Source organism: Rattus norvegicus, chromosome 4 (genome assembly GCF_036323735.1).
Source record: "Rattus norvegicus strain BN/NHsdMcwi chromosome 4, GRCr8, whole genome shotgun sequence".
Classification (NCBI taxonomy): Eukaryota; Metazoa; Chordata; class Mammalia; order Rodentia; family Muridae; genus Rattus; species Rattus norvegicus.
The window spans coordinates 50,956,539-50,972,525 of NC_086022.1; the positions used below are offsets into that span (position 1 = coordinate 50,956,539).

At 40.4% G+C, this 15,987-nt stretch overlaps 1 protein-coding gene and 2 pseudogenes across 1 annotated transcript in view; all 3 read left to right on the forward strand.

Moving 5' to 3' along the window:
• Window positions 1-15,987, forward strand: part of Kcnd2 (potassium voltage-gated channel subfamily D member 2) — a 501,946-nt gene that overhangs the window by 214,944 nt on the left and 271,015 nt on the right. The window lies entirely within an intron of this gene.
• On the forward strand, window positions 1,556-13,038 carry LOC103692081 (60S ribosomal protein L3 pseudogene; annotated as a pseudogene).
• Window positions 14,491-15,987, forward strand: part of Sdad1-ps1 (SDA1 domain containing 1, pseudogene 1) — a 34,182-nt pseudogene continuing 32,685 nt past the window's right edge.

A 15,987-nucleotide genomic window follows, 5' to 3' on the forward strand; every position in this document is an offset into this window, starting at 1 on the left:
GAAATAATATTTCCTAAGATGAGCTCCAAAGCCACAAGTGTGTATTCTTATTTTCAATAGTAACATGCACACATATCATCTCTTTGTCTGTCCCTGTCTCCTCTGTCTGTCTGTCTGTTTCCCTCCTTTCCTCTCTTCTTTCCCCTCTCCCTTCTCCTCTCCCTCCCTACCTCCCAGTGTGCATGTGTGCTTGTGTGGTGTGTGTGTGTGTGTGTGTGTGTGTGTGTGTGTGTGTGTCTGTCTGTCTGTCTGTCTGTCTGTCTGTCTGTCTGCCTGTCTGTCTGTCTTTTTTTCTTTTCTTTTAGTGGATATTTTCTTTATTTACATTTCAAATGTTCTCCTGTCCAGCTTCCCCCCTCCCCCATCACCCCTCCCCCTGTTTCTATGAGGATGCTCCCCCTCCCACCTACCCACTCCTGCCTCACCATCCTAGCATTCCCCTACACTGGGGAAACGAGCCTTCACAGGACCAAGGGCTGCTTCTCCTATTGATGCCAGACGATGCCGTTCTCTGCTACATCATATGCGGCTGGAGTCATGGGTTCCTCCATGTGTACTCTTTGGTCGATGGCTTAGTCCCTGGGAGCTCTGGATTGTCTGGTTGGCTGATATTGTTCTTCTTCTGGAGTAGCATACCCCTTCAGCTCCTTCAGTTCTTTCTCTAACTCCTCCATTGGGGACCCTGTTCTCAGTCCAATGGTTGGCTTCGAGCATCTGCCTCTGTGTTTGTCAGGCTCTGGCAGAGCCTCCTGGAGTGTTTGTCTCCTTCTATTCCTCCATTCTCCCCTCTGTTCTCCGTGTCTATTTTGTTTTTAGGTGCTGGGGAATAAACACAGAACCTGTCGCAGAGAAGGGTAGTGCTATTTCAGAGCTATAATTCTTGCCCCTCCCCCTCTTATAATTTTTAACATGAAATAGGTTCTTTCCATGTTTTCCAGTTTCCCTGGAAGGTCATGAACTTATGAACCTCTGGCCTCAGCCTTTAAGACACAGGAATTAATAGACCAATAACCCCAGTTCTACATGTAGTTATAATTTGCGGAAAAGACGTTTTAAGAACTATTTGTGAAACATAATCTAGTACTTTTTCAAAAGGTTTCTATAGAGTTTATTTCGATAATTGTCATTATGAACTTCCTATTTGATTAACATAAAAAAATCCCCATGTTTTTATAGAAATGATAGTTCATTTGATTGCTCCCATGGTCCAAATGAGAAAATTTATTTGATTTGGATGCTAACCAGAGAAAGAAGTGTTTTCTGCATCATTGCTGCAGAGAACAATCGAAAGGAGAAAGAACTAGATTATACAAGGGATAGATTATCTGTTGTGATAATAAACTTAATGGATGCCAATTTCAGACCAAAATATACATCTTAAAATAACAAGACTTTCTAAAACATACATGTGTATCTTAAAGTCTCAAGACTTTTGTTCACCTATGCAGCACTCCTGTAGGACCAGTATGTGGATACAGGCAGGAGAATTAGTCTAAAACCAGCATATGCTATACAAGATAAAAGAATTTTGCAATCGGCGGAGTGTGGCGGCGAGATGTCTCACAGGAAATTCTCAGCTCCTAGGCAAGGGTCCTTGGGCTTCTTGTCTCGGAAGCGCAGCAGCCGGCATCGCGGGAAAGCGAGGAGCTTCCCTAAGGATGACCCTTCCAAGCCTGTTCACCTCACAGCCTTTCTAGGGTACAAGGCTGGCATGACCCACATCGTCCGGGAAGTTGACCAGCCAGGATCTAAGGTGAACAAGAAAGAAGTTGTGGAGACTGTGACCGTTGTGAAAACCCCATTGGTGTTGGTTGTGGGCATTGTGGGATATGTGGAAACCTCACGAGGCTTCGGACCTTCAAGACTACATTTTCTGAGCATAAAAAGCATTTCTACAAGAACTGGCAAAAATCTAAGAAGAAGGCTTTTTACCAAATGCTGTAAGAAATAACAAGATGACACAGGCAAGAAGCTGCTGGAGAAGGAATTCAACAGCATGAAGAAGTACCGCCAGGTCATCCGCATAATTGCCCACACTCAGATGCGTCTGCTTCCTCCCCGCCAGAAGAAGGCACACTTGATGGAGATCCAGGTGAATGGGGGCAAAGTGGCTGAGAAGCTAGACTGAGCCCGAGAGAGGCTGGAGCAGCCGGTCCCAGTGAACCAGGTGTTTGGGCAGGATGAGATGATTGACGTCATAGGCATGACAAAAGGCAAAGGCTACAAAGGAGTGACCAGTCGTTGGCATACAAAGAAGCTGCCCAGAAAGACCCATCGAGGGCTGCGCAAAGTTGCCTGTATTGGAGCTTGGCACCCTGCCGGTGTAGCCTTCTCTGTGACTCGAGCTGGGCAGAAAGGCTACCATCACAGAACAGAGATTAACAAGAAGATTTACAAGATTGGTCAAAGCCACCTCATCAAGGATGGTAAACTGATCTATGACCTGTCTGACAAGAGCATCAACGCACTGGTTGGCATTGTCCATTATGGTGAGGTGACCAATGACTTCCTCATGCTCAAAGGCTGTGTGGTGGGATCTAAGAAGCTAGTGCTTACTTTTCGAAAGTCCTTGCTGGTCCAGGCCAAACATCAGGCTCTAGAGAAAATTGACCTAAGTTCATTGACACCACCTCCAAGTTTGGACACAGTCGCTTCCAGACCATGGAGGAGAAGAAAGCATTTGCGAGACCACTTGAGAGAGATCGAACTGCCAAGAAGGAAGGTGCTTGATGCCAGGAGAACTTTGTGAAGCTGGTGGGGTCTTGTCAATAAAATGTTTCCAGTAAAAAAAAAAGGAATTTTGCTATTAAGTACTTTCATGTTTTAATTGATAAGACTAGTTTTACCCTAATTCTTGACATAGAAACCTGCTTCTACATAGTGATTAGGTATAAAAAAACCCAAAAAACAAAAAAGTAACCATTAAAATTGATCATAATTCACTTCACATGCATGCCAAAATGTTCTTCCAACATACTGGTCACCTATAAACATTAGATCTTAGATACTCTGCTGACTGAATTGCTAGAAAGGGATCACAACGGAGAACAAGAACAACTCAGAGTAGATGTGTTCACTGCTGATAAATGGCTGTTGTGAGGAACTTTGATGTGTATTGCCAGCTAAGATTTAGGAGATACACTACAGAGACACATTGCAGAAACAAATTGTCAAATGATGATGATTATTTTTTAAACAAAACACTACCTTTTCTTGGATTGTTTGCTTTTTTTCTCCTTTTACCTACCCTCTCATATAATACATCATGATTGCCTACTCTCCTTCCTCCCCTCCCTCTTCCCTCCAAGCTCATCTCTGCCCCAGATGAAGTGCTCCTGCATTTCCAGTCAGAAAAGAGCAGCCTACTAGTGATAGTAGCTGCACTGCACCTGGCAGCACATGATACCATAACCAGGCACAAACGTTCATATCAAGTTTGAATGAGGCAACCCAGTAGGATGAGCACAGTCCCAAGAGTCAACAAAACAATCAATGTCTCTCCCACTTCCACTGTGAGGACTCCCTCAAAAACCCCAACCTTAACAAGTGCAAAAACATGCAGAAGAAATAGTACAGACCCACACAGGCTGTTTATCACTTCAGTCTTGGTGAGTTCCTATGAAACTTTCTTAGTTGACATTGTGGCTAATGTTCCTCTTGTGTCCTAGACCCCTTTGGCTTCTATAATCTCTCTGGCCCTTCTTCTGCAAGCTTTTGTTGTGGGTCTCTGCATCGACTTCTAGCAGCTGCCACGAAGCCTCATTGATGACATTGACTATAGCACAGCAGAATGTCATTAGGAATCATTTTATTCACTTGTTCGTTTGTTTTCCACCAGTCATGTTTTGTTCTACGCTTGGTCTCTGGGCCATCCAGCTTCTATTCCTGGCCATCCTGGCTCTGTTACACATGGGCTTCCTCTGGTAGCATGGGCTTCAAGTTATGCCAGTCTTCAGCTGTCCACTCCCATGAAGTCTGTTGCACCATAGTCCTAGAACATCTTCCAGGTAGGTCAAATTGTAGGTTGTAGGTTTGAAGGCTGGGTTTGTGCCCCAGGCTCACCACTGGAAGCTTTGCCTGGTTATACAATTCAGGCTCTGAATCCAGGAGTCCTCCATAGGCTCACCCTCACAGGTTCGAGGAACTTTTCTTTGCCTTAGATCGCCACAGCCTCCGTCTAATCACAATCCTCTCTCCTCTGTACTCTCCCCCTTTTTCCTTCCCTCTCCCATCTGACCCCTCTTGTCCCCAACTCCACTGGCCCCCATTCTACCTGCAAAATCTATTTTATTTGCCCTTCCCCAGGAGAGCCATGCATTTCACTTTAGATCCCTCCTTGTTAGTTTGCCTCTCTAGATCTGTGGATGTTAGTGTAATTATCCTTTACATAACAGCTAATAGCTTCTTCATATATAAAATCAAGTATAAATTTACTATCCTAGAGATAATCGTGGGTTGGTTTAATTGCACTAATTAAGTTATACAGCTGAGGTAATTGGACACTGACATAGTCCTAAGGAGAGAGAAGCTTAGTTATCTACTTCATTGTACACATTTTCCACTTTATTCACACCAATTTTATACCCAACTAAAAAACTCATTTTATTGACTCCTTTGTGGCTATGCTCAAAGAAAATAAAGTTAGTCTACTTTTAGTTATTCAAGGCAATTGTTTCCTTTGTCTTTATTACCTCTTGCCTTTTGTCAAATAATATTAAAGTACCACTACCTTTGTGTACAATGCACTCAAATAATTTTAGCTATAATTAAATTAGCAATAAACTGTATGTTCTAAAGAGGTAAAATGCGTATGATCTATGTCTCAATACAACTCATCCCTCCATGCAGACCCTCTTTTAGCCATGACTTCCTCTGTGAATTTGTTCATTTATGACAACATTTATAAACTTGTAAGTTTTGCTGAGATTCAAACCCGGGTCAGACTGACTTCAACCTTAGATGTTAACCATTTGTTTTAACTTTATGGTTTATGTTATAGATTGAACAACGATCAAGTTGCCCTAATATTATACTTACCAAAGTTCTTAAGAATAACCAGTATGTATTTTATCCAGATAGCAGAAGCCTTATAGCCTCCAGGAAGGGGAGTTTGAGGAAAGAGGCATTAGGGAAAGGAACTGTAGTAATTTAAAGCCCGTGAATGTCAAGTTTGAGTCACCAGGATGACAGCCAGGTGGCAAAGCACAATAGTCAACTAGAATGTGAGTCTGGATCACTTGGCTTTCTAAAGGTCAAAGCTAGATATATACATCTGTGAGTTATCTGCATGGAAGTGGTAGGAAAAACATTGGAAATGCCTGAGTTCATCTAAAAGGGGAAATAACAAGGTAAAAATAAGGCAAAGCCTTCTCGAAAGGATTTTCACTTAAGAAAGGTGGAAATGAAGTAAAAAATGGTGGGTGAGATTCTTCACTACAATTATACTGGAAAAATAGGAAGTGCAAGAATTACCAAGTATCATAACATGGAGGACAGAGGCAGAAAAGGCAACAGAGATGGCCAGTGGGGGTAACACAGACTCTGAAATGTTAAAAAGCTACTCCTAAGTTGAAACAAGCAGTGTATTTCAACTTGAAAACCAAAACACTAATTTTACTTGATTGATAAATATGTAAAAGGGGAAGAATTAAAAGTATCTACTACCTATAGCCATTATAAGTGGAATGATGTGTACATGCAGGTATGTTTCTGAGTAGAAAGAATCCATACAGACTTGTTCTTTATACATTTTGCTTTTCTTTCCAAGCCTTATGTTGTGAAGAAATCTGACTCTTAGCTACAGGACAAGGGTTGGTCAAAAGTAAAGTGTACATACAAATGAATAAAAGCTAAAGGGACTCATGAGGAGTAAGGTTTTGAAAGAAGCAAGAGACATTTGGGCTGAGGCGATGGCCCAGCAAGTACAGTGTCTACAATAAAGGGAGCTGGGTTAGGATCACCATAACCCATGTGAAATCTGGGAATATTGAGCACATCTGTAATTCCAGAGATGAGGTCCAGTGGAGATGGATGGCCCATTCCTGAAATTGATTGGCTGCTCAGCTTAGACAATTAGTAAGTTTCACATTGAATGAAAAACACTCTCTCCAGACATAAGGGAAGAACAATTTAGGACAGCATGTGACATATCCTGGCCTTCACACACAGGTGCACGTACCTACACGCACACATACACAAGTGAACATACTTCCATGCCCACACAACTTAAGATGTGTACACATATGTAGCACATGGAACAAAATAAGAAAACGAGCAACAGAGGCAGTTTTTAAGAGGCTGAGATGTTTCTGCCTCATGCATGGGAATGAAGGGTAGGATACGTGAGGTCAATGGGCACATCGATGAAAGTGCGTGGTTCAGCTTTCATTTTAAGTGTTTATTATCTTTGAAGACTTAAGTTTGTGGATATTGTAACCTCTCAAGGATGCTAGACGTATGCCTTTGGCCCTCTTAGTACAGACAGTTCCAGAGTTCTGCTTTTAATTGTCTAAAGGCTTCACTCACATCCTCTACTTTTATCCAGACATGCAAGCTACTCTTCTAGATTGAGGGAGAAATATTGAGTCCTCAGAAGCAATAAATGTTCAGTTTAGAATATGTTTCAATAGATGTGCATTTCTTTCTGACACTTTAAAATTATTTTTAATGTCTTGAGTCAAGTAGAGCAGTTATACTTTAAGGCTGATAATAGATTTCATATTTTTAATTTTTATTTTCTAATCATATGTAAAATTTGTAAGGTCATATTTCATTTAGAGCCTCCACTTCCAACTAAGAAGACTGGCTACATTCATGGTCATTTATTTTAAATAAAAAAGTCAGTATTTTTTAAGAGAGGGTTATCAAATTAAGAGCTATATGTCTTTGAATAGTTACCCTATAACAGCAACAACAAAAATATATAAACATACAGCTACTCCTGTATTGGAAATCCAATCTTTCACATTTTAACAAAACACACACACACACACACACCTACACACACACACACAAACCTACACACACACACACACACACACACACACTTTTTGTAGAAAAGGAATAAATTAAGTTGATAGTGATATACTCCAATAAAACCAAATTAATAGTAATGATAATTAATAATAGTATATTTTAGTCAAGTGTGAAAATATTCCAACTCACTATATTTTTATTTTAGCTTGCAATCAAGTAATGGCAGAAATTTTTGGAGTTAATATGTGTAATGGAGGCACGGAACTCACATTTTTGGCTTTGGGCTACAAGTGCCTTTACCTGGTGAGCTGTCAGCTGAACCCAGGGGCCTTCGTACATCAAGATTAAAACTAAACAAAGCAAAACGAAACAAAACAACTCACCAACCAAACAAACAAAAACCAGCTTAGAAAATCGCAGGAATTACAAAGAATACATTCCTCTAGTCATGAAAAAGTAAAGGAGAGTTGGTTGTAAGTGACAAGAGGCAGCCATCACCTGTTCATTCAGTGCTAGAGTGCCACTTCTCCTGGACCTTGAAGGTAGACTCCATATTAAAACCAAAGGGAATCCATAACAGCAGCAAAGGTATGAATGGAAATGCCCATCGGGAATGATGGAAACCCCGCCCTCTCTTCACGTTCACTCATTTTATTCACAGTCTCTCCCCCCTCCCACCGTGTGTGTATGTCTCTCTCTTTCTTTCTTATCACTTTCTTCCTTTTGCTCTTTTCTGTCTTTCTTTAACTCTTTCTAACTTTTTTCTTTCTTTCTCTCTTCCTTTTTTACTTTTCTTTCTGCCCTTCCTTCCTTCTTTCCTTCCTGACTTTCCTGTCTTTCTTTCATAAGTCAAATACAGTATTTGAGAAAAGAAAAATTCATGAAAGGACTGCCCAAACTATCCTTTTAAACATATCCAATAGGATCAAAATATATGGGACTAGAACTTGGAGAATGCTAGGGAAATCAATGTTAGCTTTCAGTCCCATTCCAAATGAATTGATGTATTAAAAAAAAACACACGCACACAGCTAACACAGCTATAAAGGAAACATTCAGTCATGGAACAATGTCAGTGTGTTCTTGACTGACATAAGCAAATTGGAACTCTAAGAAGGACTGAGGCTGCAAATGGCTTTGAAAGCCATAAATTGTAAAATCGATATGCCAAGCTATTGGAAGTCCGTGTGAAAGGCATGGAGCTGGAGCACTCGAGGATCCTGCCTGGCACTCACTACCATCTACTATTCACTTTCAATAAATTAAATTTAAACAGTTTTTTCTTCCTTCTTGCCAAATAGGCGTAGAGTTCTTACTAGAAATGGGAACATTTCTTTTGAGTAATACGGGCAAGGAACTATGAATGGAAGGAAGAAATAACGTGAAAGAGAAATGGAGAGAGGCCATCATTATGGAGGCGAGCAGCAACCTAACTTTTATTTTTACAATCCAAATGGTGCTTCCCCTCCTGCACCCCTTACGGAGCCCCCTTGTCCCCCCCCGGTCTCTCCTTCTCCTCTGATAGAAACCCCACAGCAAGACCAATGTCGTCAACTAACCTAACTCTTAATATTAAATACAGCAAAACAGAGCAACAACAAACACTGAGCAAACACCTCTCTTCTGGGGGCTAACAAAAACAAATGCTCATGAGAGGAGGAATAGAAGTTCACCACTGTTGTTAAAGTGGGATATCAAGAACAATGAAGGGAGTGAGAAGAGGTTGAACATACAGAAAGAGGGAGAGAAGAGAAGGGAGGGGGAAGAAGAAGCCAGGGAGTTCTAGGGGTGAAGAATGAATGAATTCTGGATGAACTCTCATGGTTCATGTAGTCCCTGTCCAAAGGAAGGCCAGCAATTTTCTGAGCATGAGTGAGCTCAAGGTGTACAACCTTTACCCCTCTCTATGCAGGCAGGAGCATGTCCATCAGCAGTTGCCTTGTACAAAAGCCCAGACCTTCTCTTTCACTATAAATGGTGGGGCCGTGTATAACTCTATTAGCCTGTGGGCAGCACCAGCTTCCACTAGACCTGACATATTTGACAGAACACATAATGAAATGGTGTAACCAAACCTCATCTCCCTACACAGCTTTCATCTTAACTGGGACTTTCTCTGAGATGATACGGAAAGGACCTGAAGTAAAATCTAAAAACAGAATAAATTTTTCCTTATGAAAAGGCCCATGGAAAAGATGTTTAGCAAACAATAGGACCAGAGAAATAACAGTGCCATCGCTTCCGTGTGGGGCAGGGGGTGGTAGGAACTTACAGTCTTTAAAAACCCAAATAGCATTTATAAAACAAAACACAATTGGTGACTGAGTTAAAAAACTAAAACTGTTCTCTCTCATTTTAAAAATTTAATCTGCTATTTCTTTGTCCCCTTTATGAAGTAATTTAGGAATTTGTATTTGAAAAAAACTCAAATTTGAGGGTGTTTTATTAGTCTTTTAAAAGGGAATAAGATACATGAAAAAATCCATAATAATTAACTTAGCTTGAACCTTATGCATAAAAATTAATATCAAAGTATACCTTGTAGAATTTCTGAAAAAGTCGATATTCAAGAAGTTTCTCTGAGTAATCTTGTCCAATTTTCTTCAGCCATTTCAGAATCTAGAATGTTAGATAATTAGGACAAATCAGCAATTGCAGCTAAATGTTAATAAGTATCCTGATTAAAATTACTACTCTGGTAGAAATGCATTCAGTCTTTTAAAACATATATTAATATTCTGTGTATTAAATGTATGGGAAAATTTACAACAGTTTATATTTGTATATCTAATGTACCACATTAAAATCCATAGCACAAATATGAATTCATTCACACATAGAAAAATGGCTTATGCATCTATGGATCAGTCTAAGTCAATGTAATTGAATTATCTTCAGTTAACTTACATATCCATAATCTGTATGTGTAAAAATTATATGTGATGCCCTCATATTTCTTATGTGTACTATGTATAGTATGCACTTTCAGATTATTAACTTTAATAGAATTTGAGTTCTTTGATTCTGTTGCCTATTTTAAAACAGACATTCGTGTAATTTTGGAACTTGAAAAGTAGCCTTTAATCTTCCTAATGAAACAGTTTATCCTAATGCACTGTAAATAAATAGTATCACAAAAATACCATGACCGCTACCAAGGCCTTCCGATCTTCCTGTCTCCCTGACATGATGCCCATCTTGCTCACAAGGGTTTATCTTCTGATGTTCCTTTCCAGAGTTTCATTTACAGTGATTTCTCCCGAGTTTGGGATGCTTTCATTTCAATTGCTATATTGCACCCAATTACATACTTACCAAATCAATGTTAATCCTGAAGTGGTGGCATTTTGCATAAAGAAAGCTAAGATTTCTGCCCCATCCAAAAGGTACAAAGAAGGGCATCGAAGGTTAGAAGTAATAATTGTTTGGGATTCTCAATCTTAAGAAATTAGTGAAGATTACAGATGTGTCAACTTTGCTTGCTTTACAATAATTCTAACATGAATGCATAGAATATCTGAAATATTATAAATGTTACTACAACACCCACTTCTACAACCCATCCATATTTAGTGTTGTGGGAGAAAATGGAATTCATTGTGTACACCCCCCAAAAAATACCAAATATATGTTATTAAAGTAGGCTCAGAAAGTATACTTCATATTAGCCAGGATCCTGGAATGACTCTGCTTCTGAAAATAAATGGCCAGATTCTGGCCCAGGGCAAAGAACACAAATCAGTGATATCAGTCATATCCTGCTACTCTTGACTTCAGGTACAATAAATCATACGATATTTTCCTGGAAATCTCCCTGAAATGAAAAGAATTGGAGTGGTAACATTGGCGCAGGCTGTCACTGGACCGGTACCACTATAGTGGTTGCATGCACCGTTAAATGCCATTTAAACTCATCACTCCTATGTGAGCTAAGTAGTTATCAGTCCCAAACCAAGGAGACATATGTAAGGTTTTGAAGAAGAATCTTGTAAAGGGTAATTTTAACCCAGCAACATGGCTATTCTGTCAAGGGACCGCATCCTCCAAAGTTCTTCTAGGTCTGTGTGATCTGGTTGGAAAGCAGATGTGCTGTGGATTATAGTATATTCTGGCTGGAATACAGACACGTCCTTAGTACACACCTTTAATCCCTAACAATGTAGCCAGATTGTAGAAGGAAGCAGACATGTTTGAAAGTGATATCTAACAGAGGAGCAGGCAAAGCGATGAATCAGATAAATATTTGACATAATGAGTCAAAGATAGGATACACACAACTCTCAGGAGGACAGCACATGAACAGAGATGTAACCTAAGAGAGCAGCACAGGGCGGGGAGATGTTTTACTGGGACAGCTTTACAGAGACAAGTTACAGGTAAAGACAAAATGAAGCAGAATGAGAAGGAGCCTGAAGAGTAGAACAGATAGCCAGCGTTCGTTTGAGGCCAAGCAGAGCAATGCACTGAGAAGCTGAGGGAAGCCAGTTTGAACAAGTTAGCAGGAAGTTGAATCAAGACAGCTGAGCTGAACGAGCCAGCCAGAGATCATAAGGAGTCAGAAAGGTTGAGCTCACTCAGAAATAATCCTCTGAGATGACAATTGTATCAGGCAAATGAAAGCTACTTTTAAAATCATAATTCTAATAAGTAAATTTACAATTGAATTTCACGGTCGCTGGATTATTTCATAATGTTATGCTTATAATTCAGAGAATGAATGCATAGGTTTAATGGAAATACAGAAGGAGCATGTGACGTAAGCTATCATGAAGCTAAGAATCTAGATCACAAGCTACAGAGGGGACCAGACAAATCCTACAGGGTGTTGAACTCCGTCATGCATGTGTACAGCTCTACTCAGGCTTTTAAACACTACTTAGAATGTTTCAAAACGTTTCAAAACTGTTGATATCCACAAAGGAACTAGGAGGGATATGATGAAAAAATAATTACATAAAATAACATGAACAATGCAGAAAATAGTATTTTTGTCCTTGTCCAGTGTGGTTCACCAGAACCTTGTGAAAAACTCCTTTTAAAAAGTAAGCATACCCTCATATTGTTGAGGTTACACTGAGATTCAGAGAATAAGTCAACTAAGAACGGGCACCCAAAACCCTGCCCATCTGAAGTAGGTGCTCTGTGGATGTTTGCTGGGTGCCGAGGGACTCAAGGACAGCTCCAGTGCCTCCTCTTTGATTAGGAAAACTTCGGTTACAAACATGCAGCTTCTAGCACAGTACGCTGTGTAAATGATAAATGTTTCTGAAAAACTCACCATTTGAAGTATTAGTCACGATTGGCAGTGTTGCTGGAGACCTTGGGGAGGTTCAGGAGGTCGGTTTTGTCTCAGAGAGTATGCCACTGGTTTTGAGATCAAAAGTCTTACCCTTTTTCCAGTTTACTTTCTGCTTCCTGCTTGTGTAGAAGGTGAGCCTTCAGCTTTCTACTGCAACCTACATCCCGTTTTGCTGCCTTTTGCTGCCAGTCTTCCCCACAAGGATGGACTCTTCTCCATCTGGAGACTTAAGCCAAACACGCTTTTGCTTCATTCAACTCAGTTACCTTTATCATGCTGTTTTATCACAGCAGAAGAACAAGTACATAGGGGTAATCATAGGACCCCCAAATCTGAAAAACAGAGAATCTTCGTAAGTTCTGCTCAAGGATATCAATGTTGTCTCTGAGTCACATTTGAGGGACAGGAACATATCCAATGTTGGGTTCACTGGGGTGAAGAAAGTGGGGGGAGCAAGAAAGTCATTGCTACAGTTTGATTATGTCTCCCAAATGCATGTTGAAATGCAAGAGTCATTTGGCAGTCTGGAGGGGTAGACTTTTAAGAGGTGAATAACGTGGGAAATCTGCCCTTGTATATGGATGGATGTCGATACAGTATTTGAGAGTATTGTACATAAATTCTGTTGTACCATTTCTTCACATCTCCCTCCTACTCTCTCTATGCTCCCAATACATATACAGTACAAGACCTCTTCTTCCTTCAGAGAGAGAAAGAGAGAGAGAGAGAGAGAGAGAGAGAGAGAGAGAGAGAGAGAGAGAGAGTGCAAATACAAAGGAAAATCCCAAATCAATCTAACATTGCTTTTATGTATATGTGTTTAGGGTGGACCACATGGGACTGGAGAACCTAGCAAAGAGCTCTTAGTGGTCACTGATTGTCTGTAGCTCCTTATCTGTAATAGGGACCGCCTGAGATTTCCCCATATGGGACCACAGGTTAACTGGTATTTCCACTATGGGGGTTTTATTTTTGAAATATTACCCAGTCTATAGTTCTCTGTTACAGAATTCAAAATAAACACAAAAAATAAATAAACATATAAATAGAAATAAATATATACCAATGTGAGCATTATCTATTAATAATGCACACTATAGCTATCCAGGACCCAGAGTCTAAGGGCTCTGTGTTGCTACATACATGTAGTGCATGGGTGTGATTCAGGCAGCCTGCACAATAACTTTTTTCAGGTAATGGGACAATGGCTTTCTTTCTTTGGAAGTTATGATATATTGCAGTTATTATTCTAAGATTCATAATCAAGGTGAATTTTTTTTAGTTGGAAATAAGGTTGTAAGAGGTTTACCCTAGGCATATGGAAGAACTAACCTACATTTTTAGTACCTCACATAGAAAACCTTGTGGAGATCATCAGAGGAAACAGCATTCTCTCTTCACACATAAAAATAACATCATATCCAAGCTAAGTATATGTAGGTTTGTCTTAAATAGTGATGCACACAATTTTAAAATATGATTTCTCCGAATTCTTCCTTTTTCCACTTTAGTTATAATTTTTGTCACCAATATTTAAATTTTTAGAAGCAATTAGGGAATGTTTGAAAGTTTTACCTACACGTTGAAATGTAATTAGAGAAATTAGATAATTATTATAAATAACTCCAACTTTATAATTATGGTGTATTTTGTGTTAATAAAATACTTTTAATGTTAAGAAATTTCACAAAAACAACATGAGCTTTAGTTTAAAACTTTGACAGTTTAATTCATGTGTAATCACAGTTTGAAATAACAGTGCCATACAAATTAGCAGTCTTAATTCTAGGTTTGTAAATGCAAAAATTATTATCTTAGTGCCAAGCATAATCTCATGGGAGATAGAAGGTTTTGCCTGACCACAGTATTTAATGGCCATCAGTAAAAAGTAGAAATTTTACTTTTTTTAATGAAAAACAGAATTTATTTGAATTTCGGACCTTAGAGCATTTCATTTCCCTTTACCCATTCTTGGGGAGTGAGAATCTCATAAAACCCAAAATACAAATAGACACATGTGTATATTGTAGAAAGCAACATAAGACTAGGAAACACGAGCCTAAACTGCCACGGGGACTGGGCTGTGACTGACAGAGACCTATGTTTTCCAAGATCTGCCCTCCAGAGAGCCTATCCACAGCTGCCATGTCCGGCAAAACAAGCCGCCCAGCAACCTGCGCAGTTACAGAATCTGATCAAGCAGGACCTGCTGGCCTATGTCGTTTCTCCAGCAATATAATCATGATAAATCCAATATGGAGATTTTCAAGTTACAACCAAATAGACCCAGCAAAGAACATTCAGAACTGGTGATATTCATGGCACAGATTGGCCACTGCTACCCGAAGCATCTCAGTAACTCCCCGCAGGAGCTGAAGGACCTGCTCTCCTACAACCACACCGTCTTAGACCCAGACCTCCACATGACATTTTGCAGAGCCTTGATCTTACTGAGAACTAAGAATCTCATCAACCCATCACGTTTGCTAGAGCTCTTCTTTGAGCTTCGGCGCTGCCACAACAAGGTCCTGCAGAGGACTCTATACACACATATCGTGACTGACATCAAGAACATCAACGCCAAAGACAAGAAGAACAAGTTGAACTTGGGGCTGCAGAACTTCATGTACTCCACGTTGAGAGACAGCAACGCAACCACAGCCAAGATGTCTCTGGATGTGACGATTGAACTCTACAGAAACATCTGGAATGATGCCAAAACTGTCAATGTTATCACAACTTCATGTCTCTCAAAGATCGCCAAGATATTAGTTGCTGCTTTGACCTTCTTCCTCGGGAAAGATGAGGAAGAGAGGCAGAACAGCGGACTCCGAATCTGAGGCTGACGGAACCACAGCGAGAGACCTGCTGGTGGAGTGTGCCACGGAAAAGGAGGGCTCCAAAAACAAGGAGCTGGAAACGGTGATGGAAGTGTGGAAGAAACTTAAGAAGAAGAAACCAGAAGTGTGTCGACTTTTCAGCTACTCACTTGTCTCATGATCCCCGAGACTTTGCAGAAAAGCTTCCGAAGCAGCTGGAGAGCTGGGAGGAGACGTTTGACGTGAAGATGATGCTCACGAGCCTCGTCTCCAGATTGGTGGGGATTCACAAGCTTTTCCTCTTCAACTTCTACCCTTTCATGCAAAGGTTTCTGCACCCCCACCAGCGAGAGAAGTCACGAAGATCCTTCTGTTCGCTGCAGGTGCCTCTCCTCACCTGCTGCCTCCAGAGGTTATTCAGTCTTTGCTCGTGATGGTGGCCAACAGTTTTGCTACTGACAAGAATTCTGGGAAAGTCGTGACCGTAAGAATCAATGCTAGAAAAGAGATCACAGCTTGATGTCCTTTGGCCATGTCTAAAGAACTTCTTCAGGACCTGGCTCAATATAAGACACACAAAGATAAGAAGGTAGTGATGTCTGCCATAAGTTTGATCCATCTGTTATGGACCCTGAACCCTCAAATGTTGCGGAAGTTACGGGGTAAACCCACTAAAGCCTCCATCCTAGCAAGAATACAAGAGTATGGAGTATTAGATGCTAAAGATTACATCCCGAGAGCAGAGCTTCTAGAGCTTGAGGAAGAAGAGAATTCAGAAAATGATGAAGATGTGTGGGAAAGTGCCAGGCTCAGTTAGGAGGAAGTGAGGAAGAAGAGGAGGACAAAGAGGAGGAGGAGGAGGAGGAGGAGGAAGAGGAGGAGGAGAAGGAGGAG